The 18,678-nt window shown below is 37.8% G+C and overlaps 1 protein-coding gene across 1 annotated transcript in view; it reads left to right on the top strand.

Moving 5' to 3' along the window:
• LOC145983682 (uncharacterized) overlaps nt 1–18,678 on the top strand; it is a 179,012-nt gene that overhangs the window by 65,837 nt on the left and 94,497 nt on the right. The window lies entirely within an intron of this gene.

The following is an 18,678-nucleotide window of genomic DNA, read 5'->3' as shown; positions in this document are numbered from 1 at the left end:
AGAATGGGAAAGAGGAGAATAATATATTTATTTGAACTTGACAGTAAGGCCTCTAGGATCCTGGCAGAGGGATATAAAAGAGGGTAGACAAGAGTATCCTACGAAATATTAAATTGTTAATTTCAGTTATTTTACTGCGTATAGTAGCAGAGAAATGTATTGTTAACTTATAGGATGCCTATAAAGAATTGGGTTCCAGTCGGAAAGCACGTAATTATACGGAACCCAATATGACTCAGATTATTTGCGTTCTATAGTCTAATATAATTGATTTGATTCTCTTTTCTGCAACGTTTGGATAATCGCGAAAATGAGGATGAATGGTGATAAGTTGAAGGGACAATCACAAACACATAATGGCACAGCACAACACAAGCTCCACGGAGGATTGATTATACTGGCTCTGAGTTTAAGCGCCAGATCCTCGTTTGTCTGCAAAATGCAGTCCAGGATGTACTACCTGGAAGAGAGGTTGACATGTTGATGTCTCCACAAAGGGTTAAAGAGCCGTGCTCGTCTAGTCGGATCCCGGGTTCGAATCCCGGTTCGGACATGAATGTTTGTGTTTGTCCAAATGAGAATTCTGAGAATATAGAGAAACTTGGCACATGTTAAAATTTGAGAAGAACGTGAGAAACGGGGGATACTACAGATGAGAGGAATTATTTTATATCTTAAAAAAAGTCGGTAGGGCGTCTGACTGGCACGCGGTAGACCCGGGTTCGATTCCTTGGGTGGTTGATCTGAGGTCGGAATTTTTCCGGCCTTGTCCCCGCATAAAGCGGCTCTGTGGCTCAACCAACCTCAAATCAATGGAAATCCTGGAGGGTAAAGGCGGTCGGAGCGTGGTGCTGATCACATTACCTTCAAAATGGCCGCGAACGAGAATGTGTGGGTACCCAACCCCCACATCCCACGGTGCTGTATGCACGGGGAACTTTATCTTTTTACAAAGGGTTACCCCATACAACACAATTGGTACAACTGAATAACGGCTTATGGCTTCAAAAAGTATTAGTTTTTGGTAAAATATAGATATTAGAATACATCTAATTTCATATCATGTTGCTTATTAGAAACAGACATATCTAAAGAAACTGGGCACTTTTGTACCGAATTCCTATGCAAAATCATTGTACTTCATAAGAACAATAATCTCATTGGTCTGAACTTTGCAAACATTATTCCAAGTTAGGGAAAGATCGTAGAAGCTGAATGTAATTGCAAGATAATTTGTTCGAAAAGTCATTTTTGAAAAGTTAAGAAAAAATTGATAAGTAAATCACTGCTGTTTAGATCATAGAACGGTTTTGATAGAACTGTTCATCAAATGTCCCGACAAAACTTAGTTCACAAACAAGCTCGCCGACACTTGGAAAGATAACCACTTATTTCTGAAGTAATCTTTCCAACAATCTTAGAAAGTTATTGATGATTTGGTACAAGCATGAATCCTTTTGACTCTTTCGTGTATGAGAAGAGCAATCTTGCTTCTTCTCCGTAATACTGTTATCTCGCTCGGGTCGGATGACCTTTTCCGTATAAAATCCAATGACTTCCCCGAAGTTTTACAATAGCAACGAATTAACTTTTGTTTCGGGCAAATTGGTCGAAAGATTTTTGTCAAGATGACCTTACATTTTCGAGTGCATTGACCCGAAACTTAAAACAAAAAAAATAATAATAAGGTTTCTTAGAGTGAACCACGAATAAAAATGTTTCGATCATCTTCTGAGTGTCACAACCGCTGAATGGTTGGATATCTTCCCTCGTTAAGATAGATAAAGAAACCAGATAAATTCCTTACATCATACTTCGATTATTTTTAAATGGACGGAGGAAGATCATCTTTTGTATTTCTAAAATAATTTTGTGTGTACTTTACAATACAGTTAGAACAAATGGTGTAAAATGTTGATATGTAATTGATTAATGTGAAGCATTTTTTGGAAGGCTTGTCTGTTCCGTGGCTTGGGTTGTAAATGACATCGAATGCATAGTCAGTTTTACGTCTTAACATTTGTATGTACTTTTTCTTTTCTTTCAATTCTATGTAGCTTTTCTACCACTTTCGGCTAATCGTATCGACTCATAGCCCGAACATCAACCCACTGAAGAATCCTTAGCAAATAAGATTAGGAAAGTTTACTTTAAGTCCACTTTATGCTCAGATGGGCTAATCGGCATTAGTCCTAGAGTTGAAAGTTTGTTTCGAACTACTATGGAACACCCATCTACCAGAAATCAACCCCCCCCCCCCCATATCCCGGACTACAAGGCGACAGCGTTAGCATACACAATCGGGAAGACAAACGAAGGAGGCATGGAGTGAAGCTTCTATGCCAGATCTACTCTGCCAGCCACAATATGTCGCATCGTTCCTGTAATACTTCCACTTTCATCTGGGCGTTTGAGAATAATACCATTGGTAATACGGGATGTCAAGTGGCACAACAAAACCGCATTTCTCAAAGGAAAATCGCCCTGGAAAGAAAAAACACAATGACAAAATGTGCTTCGCAGATTCTGTGACTGGGAAATATTTCTCAATGCACTATGCAAATTAAAATATGCATTGGTAGTCGTTTAATGGATACTAGTCCAACTGCAATACTTCTTATTGCTGTAACAAAGAAACCGGTTTAGTTGCCAGTAAACGGAACTGATTTTATGTTTCTTCTTAGATGGGTTCGCTTATTTGACTTCACGTCCTTATTGGATTATATTGACTGACTGATTGATTGATTTAGTTTATTTTACTTCGCGTTTTGTGCCTCTTGGATAATTTGCGAAGATGGGGATGAGTGATGAAATTGATGAATGGACATTCACAAACAACCAAGTCCGAGCGAGATTCGAACCCGGAACCCTTGACGTCGCAGCGCGATATTGGATTATATAAGTACTTTCTCATACTATTATCGTACTTTCGAACGATGAAATGGCTTTAACATTTTCACCCCCCACAGACCTTGCCAATAACATTTTGCAGATAAATGACACTTTTTATTATTATATGGCCATCGTCTCAATTCTGATAGACATTTGGACAAATATCATTTTATTTTTCATATACCAGCTCTAATCTCTGGTTCTAATCTTACTTTTAAAGTATATAATTATGTATGTATACACACATACATATTTTGCGTACAATGTTTTCTTTAATACAATACAAGGGAAGATCTGGCACCTTAAGTATATTTCATTATCAGCACACATTGCGTGAGATATAAGAATTATTTCGAATTTCGGATTTGGAGAAAAATGATTGATTGAATTGTTGTTTTAAGTCCACTTTATGCACAGAAAGGCTAATCGGAACTGGGCCTACGTTTTAAAGTGGGATCCGAACCACTATGTGCCTCCACCGGGTATCGAACCTCGGACCCTTTGAGTACAAGGCAAGGACGTTACTATCACTCCATCGGGAAGGTAGAAAATTAGTTATCTACATTTGGCATGCAATGTTTTCTTTAATACAATACAGGGAAAGAACGTGCACTTTCAGCACATTTCAAATTTCGGATTTGAAGAAAATTGGTTAATATTCTTTGTTGACCACCAGGACTCACTATTATTGGAAGTCTTGCTTCCTTTTGAACTTATGGACAATGGTTCGTAACCCCCTAGTGAGGACTATATTAACATGGCACAAAATTTCCAAGTAACATTTTTATTCTAGCTTGTTTTACCGTTACTTTGGTAACGATGGTTGAACAAGTACAGCAAATAGTTAATGACAACTCCCGTCTTTGCGCTGGATTGAATCTTCGGGCTACAGGGGTTGCCTTAAAGTGTGTTATTATCATATGGGGAGACTTATTCAATATATACCCTCCCCCAGATTGCATTCTCTTGATTTCTATCATATGTAATTTCACTTTAGTACAAAACAAAGTAAACGTTTAGATTCAAGAGATCGGCCTTGTCTGGGAGTTAGTTTCTAGTCGGTCAAACAATTATATACTTTGATAGAAATGGTATGGTTAAATTTGAAGCATATAGTGTGTGGTATTTCAAGTGACGTGCAGCACAAGTCGCCACTCTCGCATTTGTCGATTTTCTTTTTCTGACACAGTATTGAACTTGCCCATGCGACTGAATTCACTCATCCATATTGAACAGTCAGACGATGTACACATATTTTTCTGTAAAGCTGTTAAACTTAAAGTGTATCATTCATGTTTATATTTATAGCATTTTACCGACCATGAAACACGTAACTGGAATTGATTTTACGTTACTTGCAACAGAGCTTGAATGAATTATATATATTACATACCTGATAGATCGTTACTTTCGATATTCTTCTGTTCATATGCGAACAAGTTGAGCCTGAGCTATTCAGAAATAGTCACAAGAGGAATTAGTCTTTATATGATTTTTAATGTTAACAATTTCAGTTGTGTGTATGCTTGGTGTAACTATTGGGAGTACGGAAATTTGGGAATAATTCAGGGGAAATCAAAATAAAGATTTGATGTAGGAAGAAATAAAGGTGTGGTCTCGCAATTACGAATTATGTTTAATTGCATTTGTATCTTCTAGGTAACCACGCGATAAGTGGGAAATATTGTAATATATAAAATAACAAGTTTCCAAATATTCCATACCTTTCAGGAAGTATTAGTAAGGCCTGTGAAGTTATATCAAATCCTTAATGTAAGAAGTTATTTCTGTTTTCGCATTGTCAGTGTGTCTCAAAACTTTTTCTAACTACTTACCATACTGCATAACAAAACAAGTTTCCTTCGATGCATAAAATTCAGAAAGCGTACGCCCCATTTCAACTGTAATCTTAGCACCATATGTTAGTAATAAGTACGACTTATTATTTCCAGTTCCTCGTACTTGTATACATCTATTTATAAATTATGACGTCTGACAACGTGGCAACTTAGTTCACACTATTGTGTAAGAGCCTGGAAAGAAGGATGTCGCCGTTATGTCGGGTCCCGCTACCCATCTGCAGATAATTGGTTTCCGTGGAAGCTAATGGACAGCGAGGAATCTTTGTATTTGAAACTTGATAGTCGAGTTAAGTTTGTAATTGATACCTAAAAAAACTTTGATTTATTCAATAATTATTTCAAAAATAATTCTGTCTACCTGCCTCCGCTTTTATGTCACTGTTGTATTTCAGGTAAGAATGCAAATCATATATTTGGGCATGGGTTTTCTTTGCTCCCCGAGTTTTGTAACTGACAACAAGGATTGTTGCATATTGTATGAGCAAATGCAGCATGACTTTTCTTTCGAAGCTACGTGAATTATTATTTTAATGTATGCATGCATATGTATGTCATTTTAAATAGTAGCAGCTGTGACTGTAATGTGTGTATGTGTACTGTAGTACCATTAACATTACATCACTGCCCCCTTTTTTCTATTGCCCTATTTTCTAACGTCGCTACCTTGTAAAAAAGGGGTTCCGTGTTCGATACCTGGTGGAAGCGTATTGCATAGTTGTTCGGACCCCGCTTTAAATCAAACTCATACTATTTTGTCCTATTTCTATTTTTCCTTATTTACTTGGGCATAAATCTATTGACGTGCATAAGAAGCAAACAGTCTTGTTCCTGGCATTCTCATACGATTTAAGGCAATCAAGCAAATGTGTTTATGCATAATACTTATACATAACGACTAAGTTAAAATTTAAGACTCACTTTCATATGCATACTGCAGAAATCTAGCCAACCAAATATTATGTATTCTGCTCACTTACTACTAATTGTTTTCATCGTATTTGAAAGTGAGACAGGTCGACATCCTTCATAAAATTGGAATTGTTAGTTGATGGCTACTAACCTTTATAATCAGGAAATCCAGGTTTCGATGCTGAATTGTGCCACTCAGTCTTTCTAACTCCAGCGCATATGAAACAAACCAAAATGTGTAACAGATGAGAAATGAATTGTGGTGACAAGTTTCACTTTTTACCTCCAAGGGATGTGTACCCCATAATATTTCACGTAAAATATTATGATTTCATTTCATTTATAACAATGCAGTTGATACTCCTCTCTCCTGCTAGAATGAATTTCATTACAAGGCCCTTTGATGCTGTATTAGCAGAGAATGGCTCGCTCACAAACGTGAGGAACTGTCCTGGTCTTTTGAAAAGAAAGACACGTGTTTTGGCGAGAGGGAAAAAGTTTCTGGACTGGATGTGCCCCAATCCAGGCAGGAAATTAGTATGGCCCGAGGATAATCGAGCTAGATTGCAGGGTAGGCGTCGTCGTCTGACCCGTTATTGGGCAGAGAAAATGGGCAAGTCAGTTCCACCAGGGACAGCAGTTGAGGCAAATATAAGACTCCAACTCCAAAGGAAGATACACCAGACAGGTAGAAGGTACAGCTGTTCCTACCATTTGGAACCTCACCTGCTGTCCAAAACTTCGTAGGCTTTTGTCCAAAATGTAATTCGCTCACTTTTCTAATTTGTCTCTAGGACATGCCGCTTTGACGAATAGTCAGATTTCACTTGCAAACATTTTTTGGACTCGAATTCGATTGGCATTCTTGGGATTCTACTCTTAGACATTTCTTCTTGCCCTGTGAATAAGAGACAAAAGTGTTGCAACTGTCCATTCGGCTCTGTAATGTATGAAATAAGTAACCTGCATGATAATTATATCAGCATTGCCATTCACACACTTGTATGCTAGCATGATTTAAAATTGTTTTAATTTCGTAACTTGATACTGCCAAAAGAAAAGTGGAGAAAAATGACTGTCTGCAAATTGTGTGCAGCTAGTTTTGTGATCGAATGTAGTTTAGAATAATCTGTGATCTTCTCAAAATGTAATAACAATTTTTGGTCCCTCTTTAGAAGCTTTCGAATTATGTTTGTAAACATTTTCACATTCATACATGATACAATTTGTTTTGCGAAATAATTCAATCCTGACCTGCTTTCAAGTATTTATTAAACTTAAAGGATTATCCACCCCCCAGTCACGATAATCTTTGGAGAATGTCAATAACCATGTTACTGAGCCTTAATGTACCTGAGCTTGAGAACCAAAACTAATGAGATTAAAAAAGCCTCCTGTATAATGTATGCCAAGGGTCCCGGGTTCGAATCCCGCTCGGGCTTGGTTGTTTGTGAATGTCCATTCATCAATTTCATCATTTCATCACTCATCCCCATCTTCGCAAATTAGCCAACAGCCACAAAACGCGAAGTAAAATAAACTCAATCAATCAATCAATCAATACTTGCATTCAAGTGGAATTGGATTCCTATCGTTGTTATTACAGTACTTTGTTTGTTGAAATGGCAATATTGAATTAATAACAGTATACGTAAGCATAGAAGACTTATTATAATGTCTTATTAACATGACCACCTGCCCAGTGACAATCTTCAAATTTTCTCTGTAAACGTATGTCTCGTATCGTACTTTGTGGTAAAAATTGAATCCTCACTTAGCACTTGCTAATCCTTATTTATATGCAGTAATCATTACTACTGATACTTTTACTACTGTTTTTGAACTTCTTCCTCTGTTTTGGTTTAATCCAAATTCCAAATATGTGCATGCAAAACTCTTGCCGTACTAGTACTTTCAAACAACCCGAGCGACGAGACTTTCGAGAACTACGATTCTCATGTCCAGACCAGTGTTGCCAACAGCACGAGAGAAAAACGGGCTAAATCGCACCCAAAATGGAGCTAAAATTCACATCCAAGGGGCTAGATTTACAAAGGTGCGGCTGCGCACTGAAAAAAAATCTGGTTCTTAATTCTTGGGTGTTTTGGTGCAAAATTTCTGAAACTCAAGAACCACAACTAATCAACTGTCAAGATGAGGGGCATACGCTCAAGTAAATTACATTTTCTTAATTTAAATAATTTATTTCCCCCGTAAATTGTGGTGCAGTAGATTACACAAAAGCATTTCACATTTTCGGCATATTCCTCTATATATATGCACACGTACACTCACACACACACACACGGCCGCACGCACAAACTAGTCTCTGGGCAAGCTTACTGTTACGAACGATTCGTCGATTCCGCACCGCACTTCTGTGAACTTTCAAGGACCAGATGCAATGCAACTGAACAAAGATTCGCATTTTCTGGAATCGACGTTATCCGTAATTCGCCTCGGGCTACACAGCATACCAAAACCAGAAACAAGGGGATAAAGTGACAATGTGCACTTGCTACCTGCTCCCCAGGAGGGTCGGTTAAGTGAATTCTTCTTTACAGTTTACTGAAATACCAAAAAACATTTCATTACTGAAAGGGCTAGATTTGTAGCAAGATTTCTCTCTGTAGGGCTAAAAAGCCCTTTGGGGCTTTTGCTGAATTTTGGGGCTGATTACGTACTCAAAAGGGCCAGTTCTGGCCCCAAAAGGGCCAACTTGGCAACACTGGTCCAGACCGATTCTGGCTCTCCCAACATACAGATACGCACTTTCTCTGTGTATCTCATTTTACGATCGTAACTAATAACAGCAATTTCAAGTGGCGTTGCCATTTCTATCAGTGGATATGCAAGGTTGCGTATCCCAAGTGGTGTTCAACTGCTTTGTTAACACGTGGATTTGCATGTTCGTCTGAGATGCAAAAATACTATCCAACGTTGATGTAATTATGGAATTGCTTTGTCCAAGGCAAGCGTGTTCTTCTGTTTTTAGAATTCTTTTTGGTTTCTTTTGTCCTCTAGTATTTTTTCCTGTGTGTTCTACTATCAAAGAAACCATTCTATCCTTTGTTTCAACTTTGCAATTGACTGTTACTCTGAAAAAAGCTTGTCATTATTGCTCAACCTGTACGCTGCTTACTTTAATCATCTCATCACAGAATCACTTTCCATTCGTAACTATTGTATGTTTCTACAATAGCAAACAGTATAATACAATCTTATGGTAAACAATACTTTTCCTACTACTTCCGCTTCACTCATCTATTTACGTATACTCTCACAAATACTTATATCATTTTCGTTTGTACGTAAATGCAAAATGACTGTATTTTAAGATAATTTGCGGAAACTTTCAGGTTATTCTACCAAATTATTTGCATGTCACTATTAATATTGTACATTTTCCATTAGTATCGTATTGGATTTTTCAATAACCAAATCGACGAAAATGTATCTTGAAATTATTTTTAATTCGCTCTAACAGGAACATTAACAATTGCCACCATATAATGTTATCGATATTATTTACTAAATGATTATCACGTGTTATTCCAGTTCACAGGATCGATTTCTGGCGGGACACATTTCAGTACATAATATTGCTTGATCCGATTAAATTCAGCAACAATTGTGGAGGATGCGTGGAAAATATGCTAATCCATAAAAATTACTTTCAATCTGTTCAATTCTTCGGCAGTGTTAACATTTTAAACATTTTGTCATATATTCCTACACAAAACAACAACTCTTACTATTTTTTGTAACTTTCCCACCAGTTATTCCGGGATTATTGTTCCTACCCACAGCATATCATTTTCTTTCCTTTTGTTTCTTTCGTCATGTAACCCTTGACCCAATCTCATTCTCATTATACCAACCTCGTCTGGGAAGGTAAGAGAAAATGCTTTTGCGACGTTGTCAATGTTACCACCAAAAGATTGTTTCAGCGCCTTGTCTTTCTCCCTGAAGGACATTTCATCTGCTTCAACATTCTTGCAGTAAGGAAATAAGTACTTTCTCACAGAACCATATTTCATGAGCTGTTTCAGGGTTTCCATATTTTTAGAGCAACGTCGTTGCAAAATGTAGTTATTTTTTAAAGAGATCCTATGAGATGAAAACCGCTGCAATAATTTCCTCGACGAACCAACCGGGTTAATTTCGGAAAACGTGTTGAATGAAATGGCATGTGTCTTGTGGAACAAAATGATAAATACCTTTAATTAAAAAAAAAATCAAAGGTTTGTGTTTAGAAATAAATGATGATGGAGCCAGAAATTTTGGCATACGCTACAGGTTTTCCCCTAAATCTTAGAAAAGACTCCACGATGGCATAGTGATAACGTCGTCGCCTTGTAATCAAAGGGTCCAGGGGTCGATACCCAGTGGAGGCACATAGTGCTTCGAATCCCACTATAAACTGTAGGTGCAGTCCCGGTTAGCCTGTCTGTGCATAAAATGGACTTCAAACAAAAAAACTGAAAACTACATCTTAAAAGTTTCCATGAGGTGATGCATATCATTGGACATCACCAGGTTTGGACTCCGTGTGAACAGATCAATAATATATGTAAATTTTTATGTATTGATATGATCAAAATTTCAGGCAAACAACTTGCAAACTTTGTCTACTTGATCATAGCCTAGTGGTGTGCTCCGGGATTTAGATTCAGATGTTGCAAGTAGGATAAATTGACTTTTAACTCGTTCTTATAAGGAGCAACTGTAAAATTGTTATTCTTACTATTGTATTTCAAGAATTGTAGCTGCAAATGCTTGTACTTTGCAATGCTGTTAAAAAATTCAGAATGACCATATCAACCTATGGTTATTTACCAACGTCATTTCCAGGACTTGAGCCTTCTGAGCGTATATGCCTGGGTTAACATTTCGCATTATATGCAAATTCACAGTATGCATGCGTTTAAATGTATTTCAAGAAACAAGACATATTAGAATGTGGGAACTCAATCTTTTCAGTGTGATATTTATTATTAATTTCGTATTTTTCTTCTTGTTCACGTAGACGTAGTACGTCGCAACGCCACAGGAATGTATTTTGATTTATCTGTTTGTTTGGGTTGGAAACATTTAGTAACCAGAAGTCATCCGATTCCAGAGTATTCAATAGCAATTTTAGAATACATAATGATAGTCTGAGAGAACACTTTTCGTCACAGTCTATTGGTTCTTGAGCTGTTCCTGTATGTACACGTTTCCCGTTGTGAAACGCTACCTCTACGTATATGCAAACTATAATTGCATGCCAATCTAATATGACCACTTAACGTTTTGCATTCTCTTGCAGAACCTGTAATTTGTTGATCGGATGATGCCTGCTACGCATATTTAGAACCTCGTTGTTCAACATTCATCGAGATTTGTAAATATGATTGATATTGTTTCTGTTAAGTGCGGCTAGAGATTTGGAATTATTATACCACTTGTGAGGAGTCAAATACCTGTGATGATAAAGTTCTCCAAGGTTTGAGAGTAGATCATTCTTCATATTCACCAAATCTTATTACAAAGTTCATTTTTTCTTGCTAAGGAAAGATTTGAATTTTATGGCATATGAATACTCATGCTATTTGGTATTTAAATCAAGAGTCATTGACCGCTTAGCTTCCAAAACATTGTAGAGAATAACGATTAAACAAAGAAAGGAAATAAGCACCAATGCGGAAGCGGAATGGATAGATGGTGGTGGCACGCACAATAATATCGATTTTTGAAGCTACTAATCTTCGTAACACTAAAAGTGTACCATTCATTCTTTCTGTGCATTAAACACTACCACGAGCTCTGTTATATATCTGAAAGCTAACGGAACATTCATGATTCTGTTGTAACATGGACAAAATTTCTACTAAAATGATGGGATTCATCGATATGCCACCTGTACAAAGACATAACCAATATGCAATTTAATCTTGTTACAAGCAGCTAATTAGGATCTCTTGTACTCTTGAAACCCATATATTCCCATTGGGTCGTTTTCGACCCATTGCACACTTCAATATTCTTTTGTTAACTGTTTATTTTGTTACTCATTTATCTTTCTTATTTATGAGTTGGAATTAATGTGCATACTATAATTTTCATAATTGTTCAAAGTGGATGCTGATTTTTCAAAATTATGACGTATGCAGTTGGCGTTGAATTTGGGAGCACACTGATCGTGGGGAAAGCTATAATACTATTGTCAAAATGAGATTAAGTGCAGTTTTATTTTCTCATAATTTATCAATTTTTTTTACTATATGATTCCTAAAGAATGCTAATTGCTGTTTTAAATTACAGTTTTGTGACATGTGTTCATTATCTCAAACAATTATGTGTTTTCATCAGGTGGGTCGTTTTTGACCCAATGGGAATATCGTTGTTAATGGAGTAAGCACATTTTATGTCTGGTCTTCTGGAATTCTTCACTTTATTTTACTATTTTTTTTTAGGTTTGTAAGGTTTGCATACATACTTTATACATTATATCAATTTATGCATAATAGACCGTGCAGTCTAATGCGTAATGCTTTGGGCTCTGGTTCGAGTCTCCTGGGGGGAGTGTAACAACTTTTCTCCTGAGATTTCGGACTGTGCATGGGACCAGTGGCCACCCACCATTGTGAGGAAATTGGAGAGCTATGAATGACAAGCGTAACATGCTCATGGAAACCTACAACAACGACTGGGGGTTCGTCGTGCTGACCACACGCACCCTATAACTGGTTGGATGATCTACCACATCGGGTGAGTGAGTAAGTAGGATCATGGGGAGTGAAGTCGGTAGGTGGGCCCGGGCCCTCAATGGACTATTGCGCCACCGGTTATTATTGTAATTTCCAAATTTATGAATTATTATTTTATTCAACTTGAAATATACCGTATACGTATTTTTGTAATTTTTTATCATGAAGAAAAAATCATGTTACTCACTTGTACAAGAACATGTGTTTGTTTCTCTTTACTGACAGACCTCTGTCGCTACGCTAGCTGAGATAATTTATCACTTTGAAGCGGAACCACAACATAGAGAAAATACTATTTTAATTTGTCCTCTTGACGCATGAGTGGAAACTGATACTGACAACTGATAATTTGTCTCGCCTCCCAAACTGATAAGTAGACGTTCATCTGCTGCTGGAAGGAGAGTACAAATCGAAATGCATGATGTTATTGGATTGAAAAATACCAACATAGGTGGTGTTGATCGATTAGACCTCAACTTGGAGTACTCTATACACTATATATGAACTATATGTACCTCAATAAGAGGTAAAATGTTGTACATTCCATTGATTTCTTGGGTGGTAGAGGTGGCTGTTGTAAATTCTGTTGCTAGCTCAACATGCAGGCTACAATGGAGATATGTTACAGTTTAGAAGAAGTGTTGCTACAGTGAACTTGGCAGGATATGGAATAACAAGAGATTCTTCGAGTAGGCTTTCCTCTGTAAGCACATCCCGAGAGCCACCATCTAGCATAAGGTGCTTCAGAATAAATCACATTATCAAAGAGAAGGATATTTCTCTACGATAAATGTTCTAAAAATTTTCACAAGAAGTAATGTACTCATGAATGCGAATTTAAGCACTGTTTTCGTCGCTCCATTAATATATCACCGCCGTCATCAAAAATTCCAACCACAAAGGGTGGAGCTGTTATAGCTCTTTCCTTAATGTCATCTTTCCTCACATTTATTCCACTTTTCCACATTCCAGTTTGCTTCTCTGTATGTTGTAATCTAAAATTAAAAGTAACATTGATTCCATTCTAATAAATTCGTTCCTTCTAGAGCACATTGCGTTGCTTCTCATAACTCTTGTTATTAAGGCCTCTTTGCTCGTAACCTTCCTTTGTCTTTATGTTTGTCGTGTGAAGAAGACCAATTACAAAACCTCTATAATCATAAATTTGTGTGTCCTGATAAGTCATATGCATATATCAAGGGATTACGTCAGTCTCTCTGGGGAGAATATATTGGATTTTGCCCTTTAACGCGTGTGCTTATGGGAATTATAACAGTCGAAAAGTAAGACGCTATATTTAATGTGATGAAACATTGAAATACACTGAAAGAATGAACGTTGAACGAGTTTCTCGAAGTAAGTACACAATAGTATCCATTCACTAAACTTTTCTTCATCTTGCTCAGATTGTAGTCAGATTCACTGACTTTTCTTTCGTGGTGTGTGCGTGTGCATCATATAATTGATGGAATGGCAGGGAACGCCTTGGAGCAACGAAAGCGAGAATTGATTATGTGGAATTCAATTGTACCAAATACAGTCAATAGAACCTGTTAGCTCAGGATACGAACGAGTACGTTACAGCACTTTGTAAGCAGTTCATCAGTATATGGAAGACGTTCCTGAATCTGGATTACGTGAAAAATCGTTGACTGATACCTTTACGTTTCCTGCCATGTCGCTATGTCGTCGCCCCCCCCCCTTAAATCGTGTTGGGAAAACTAAGTATTTGCGAATATTGGAGAGTACATTGTAAGCTATCTGGAACTGCTTACAGCTTGATCAGGAGAGATTACCCATGCTTATGTTGAGTATAGCTTACATATAAAAGTAAATATCATTCCATTACGATTAACAGGAATTAATAAAGTGAAGACAATTAATTTTTGATTCGCAATACAAATATACGTAGTGCTTAATTCTAGACATGTACATTACATGTCAACGAGCAGTAAAGAAGTTGTTTCTTCGGGTTTCAAAATGTGTTCAGAAAGAAAGACTTTGAAGGGAGAGTTCACTTAGGTAATACAAGTTAAAATAGGTGTGATTTTTAATTGTGAGATTAACATGGGTTCTAATGAATAGCGGGTATGGCAATTCTTAGGCGCATGTAACTATTTCCATTTTGACAAACATTTTTGTTCCCTGTTATCATTGTAATCGTGACGTTTTGGCAAGTATCAGGTTGGTAAGTCACTGGCATAATCACCTCATCTATCAAATTCAGTCGTGTGGTGATAATTAATTTCAATTAACATTTTGCAAAAACGTGACATCGTTAGAACTCTTACGATTAAACCTACCAACGAACATCTATGCTCCTTTTTCAATATATCGCATACTAAAATAGTTTCTCGCTTCAACGCGACGCTCTTTGTCTCGTCTGCAATACAATACACCCATTCATTACTTGAAAGCAAAAGGGCATGTGTACCCGTATTTTAGCTGGAATGGTAGCAGCGTAACAACTTTTATTTCTCTGACTGAAAATTTAATTGGGAATGACTAGTAGTTTAGCAGTTCACCTTGCCTCTGGCCCTGCGGCTCATTCGGGGCCCGTCATCAATGAAATCCTAAGGCCTCTTGGTGTACACGCACTCCTCAGGCACTGGACATTTTGTTGCGGTGCACCAATACAGTTACTATGATCTCGATTTTTTCTTTTGCAATAGACTCATCCTAAGAGCTTGGTAATTAAAATATTTTGTTCTCGTGAAATACAGGGACAGGTATAGTAGAATAACTAGGAACATAAATTCTTGACTAGTGTACATTGGAAATTAACAATCGGATACAGTGTGCAAACTTTTGTTAATTCCTGTAATAATAGGATATAATAACTTATATTTTAAACTCAATATGCTATCGTTCATATTTCTGTGGAATCTAAACTGATAGATTGTAATGTGTGTCGGGCCTTCCAGATAGTGTAGTGGTAACTCATAATCAAAGGTTCCCAGTATCGATTCCTCGATACCCAGTGGAAGGACATTGCATCGTGGTTAGGTTCCCACTTTAAAACTTCATGTACAGTAGCGATTAGCCTGTATGAACACGGTGGATTTAAAACACTATTGGCACGAAAATACTGTGGTAAAGAAATAGCGTGGAACATATCAGTTTTAAATTAACCGAAGTCGCCTATAACACACGCGATAGGTTTGGAGCTAGAAACTCCAATGTTACATTGCGAGGGTAGTACACTAGGAAGAGGTTAAATATTCCCCTGTTAGGGAGGACACCTGCAAAGATAATCCTCGATTCTGTTTTAACATTTGATATAAAACCTAGACTGGGCAGGTGGGGATAGACTCCGCATTAGACTTAATTGCCGTGGCAATTGATTGATTTGCTTTATTTTACTTTGCTTTTTGTGCCACATTTGGCTAATTTGTGAAGATGGGGATGAGTGATGACATGATGAAATTGATGAATTGACATTCACAAACATCCATGCCCAGGCCGAGATTCGATCCCAGGACGCCTGGGGTCGCAGCGCGAAATCCTAACCACTTCGCCACGGGGGCTGGCCCGTGGCAATTGAAAATTAGTATGTTCAGTGTAATTAGTTATTCTTAATGACTAGTTATTAGCATAACCCAGTAGACTTCTGTACAGAGACACACATCGCGCTACAATGCCAGGGTTCCGGGTTCGAATCCTGGCCTGGGCATGGATGTTTGTGAGTGTCTATTCATCAATTTCATCATATCATCACCCATCCCCATCTTCTCTATTTAGCCAAAAGTAGCACAAGAAGCGAAGTAAAATAAAGTAAATCAATCAATCAATCAATTCTGTAAAGACACACTCCCCTGATTGTTCATGGATTCTATGAATGACTTTGGAGCGTGGTGTTGATCGTACTATTAGCGTCCTAAGCTACTATTCTAATATCACGGAGAGCTTAGCTCGGAAATGTTTCCCTACGTTTTAGTAATTCATTCATCCGTCTAACACTGTAAAATATATATATTCTTCTTTATTGTTACCTGCTACGTGCATCATGCTCCTAAAGACTCTCATCCGATTACTATTAATTACATATTTGAATTTGATTACAGTATATTTATTTGCTTCAGCCCCGTCCTTTTCAGTCCATTTGAATCCACACTTGCTACTTTTTGATTAGTAATGTCCCTTGTGCGATGCAGCCTTTGCATCGCATCCATTACATGGGTGGGCAGACGTAAAGAAATTTGTTTTACAGATCGCCAGACATTAATTAATTTGTACTCTGATACCTGGCAGGTGCTGTTTGTTTGCGGAACTCGGTACAGCTCTTCTCCCTGTGTGATGGTCCCATCTTGTTTGCATGCACAACTAGGCAGCGGCGTTGCCACATTGCGAGGTGAGGGTCAAGGTACACCAACTGGCTCTCCTCACTTTGCCCGTAGCTGTTTTTCCGTGCAGGCGCTCCCGCGAAACATGAAGCACTTATTATAGCAACTGCCTACCACCACAAATCCAATTTCGCCTCGGACTTCTCTCTCCCGCCCGCCTTGTTCCTTCCAGGGTCATTTTCTGCTGTCTTTTTGTTCGTGTTTGGGTAAGCAGCTTCTCCCGGGGTCATTGCGAAGTGCAGCACGGATTTTACGGTAGAAGACATCTTCCAGTAAGTAACGTAGAAACTGGACATATATTTCAGTTTTCCACGAGAAACTCGCAGATTTGTACGTCGCCGCATTCGTTCGTTATGCTAGCGCAAGGTAACAGTGTTTCTTGACCATTCGTGGGTCTAAAGGTGAACTTAATACAATGTTGGCAGGTCAGGAATTTTTTTAGAGAGGCCCAGTGCTAAAATCATCCCGATTTCTGTTTCTGATCTGCGCTTCATCAGTGCTTTCTAGTTTCACTTATCAAATAGTGCAGTTACTCATCCATTTTAAAAAAAATATATATATTCATTTACACCTTGTCGTTTAGTATAAAGATGAAATCTTATAATTAAGACGAAACAGGTTGCGTTTATGCGAATGTTTCAATTTCTATTTCGGTACTTTATGTCGTTTCTCCGTGTCTTTGCATTAATCGCGACGATGGGAATAAACGATGAACTGATGAAATAGACGATTAAACAAACACAATTGCACACCTATGCCTTATCGACGAATAAAACTTGCTACCACGGACCTCGTAGCGCATTATGTTAACCACTCTGCCACAGAGGCCGGTGTAATTTTGTCCTCTTTATCCAGGCAAACGCCTAGATGAAATATGTATTTCTTATTTTTGTTATTTTACTCCGCCCTTCTTCTACTTTTGGGTAATCGCGACGATGAGAATGAGTGACGATTAGATGAAATAGATGAAGGGACACTCACAAAGAGTACCCATACCCAAGTCGGGACTCGAACACGGAAATTTTGGTGGTACCGGGTAGACACGACCATTGAAGATTGTTAATTTTTCTGCTTCATTATTTCCTATATCTGATTTTTCTATCATTTTACGTCTAGGAGCTATTAATGCACCCCCCTCGGTGTGTTAGAATCAAGATCCACGCCGTGAGGATCATTATATTATATTCTCATCGGTAGAGTTCAGATATCGGCCACACGACGGACGTTAATTAATTTGATATTGTATCGTAGTGTTATTGCTCTATGACCATCTACCTGTACCCAATATAAACTGAAACGTAAACGAAAAATCTGAAATATGTGTGTACACTACCTTTATGCTTTATTCGTGCACAATTTTCGTCAATAATTAAATACCGCGGTAATGGTAAATCCTACGTCCAGTTACACGTTGTTTCTTTTTTCACGTGGAGAACTTAAGAAAAATTAATTTCTCCTTTTAAATTCGCCTGAAACAATGTGATATGTATGTCCAAAATGCAGCATTCTAAATTTCCTACATTGTGGCATAAAAGCAAGACACGCGAGACACACAGTTATTCAGGGAGAAGTCAACCAACTCAAGACTGAATGTTGAAGATTTACTCTTTCCCAAAAATATATTGTCCTTTCTCTTTCGATTATTTTACGTCGCTTTTCTATCTCTTGGGTTCATCGCGATAAGAACGAAGGACGAACCACTGAAATTGATGATGAGATAGACAAACACAGCACGTGCCTGACCCAGGGTTTGAACTTGGAACATCCTGTTTCGTAGCGAATTACACTGACCACTCCACCACGGAGGCTGGTGCATTAATTCTTTCCTTCCACTGGCGTTATTCAAAGTGAATTTTCGAACCCGGTATCACATTTAACTTAAACTTGATAGTGACTACTTTGTACAGGTCAATGGAACTT

The sequence above is a fragment of the Lepisma saccharinum genome, chromosome 2, assembly GCF_977018435.1.
Source record: "Lepisma saccharinum chromosome 2, izLepSacc3.1, whole genome shotgun sequence".
Lineage (NCBI taxonomy): Eukaryota > Metazoa > Arthropoda > Insecta > Zygentoma > Lepismatidae > Lepisma > Lepisma saccharinum.
The sequence above is the reverse complement of the archived record's forward strand: the minus strand, read 5'-3'. Positions and strand labels throughout refer to the sequence as shown.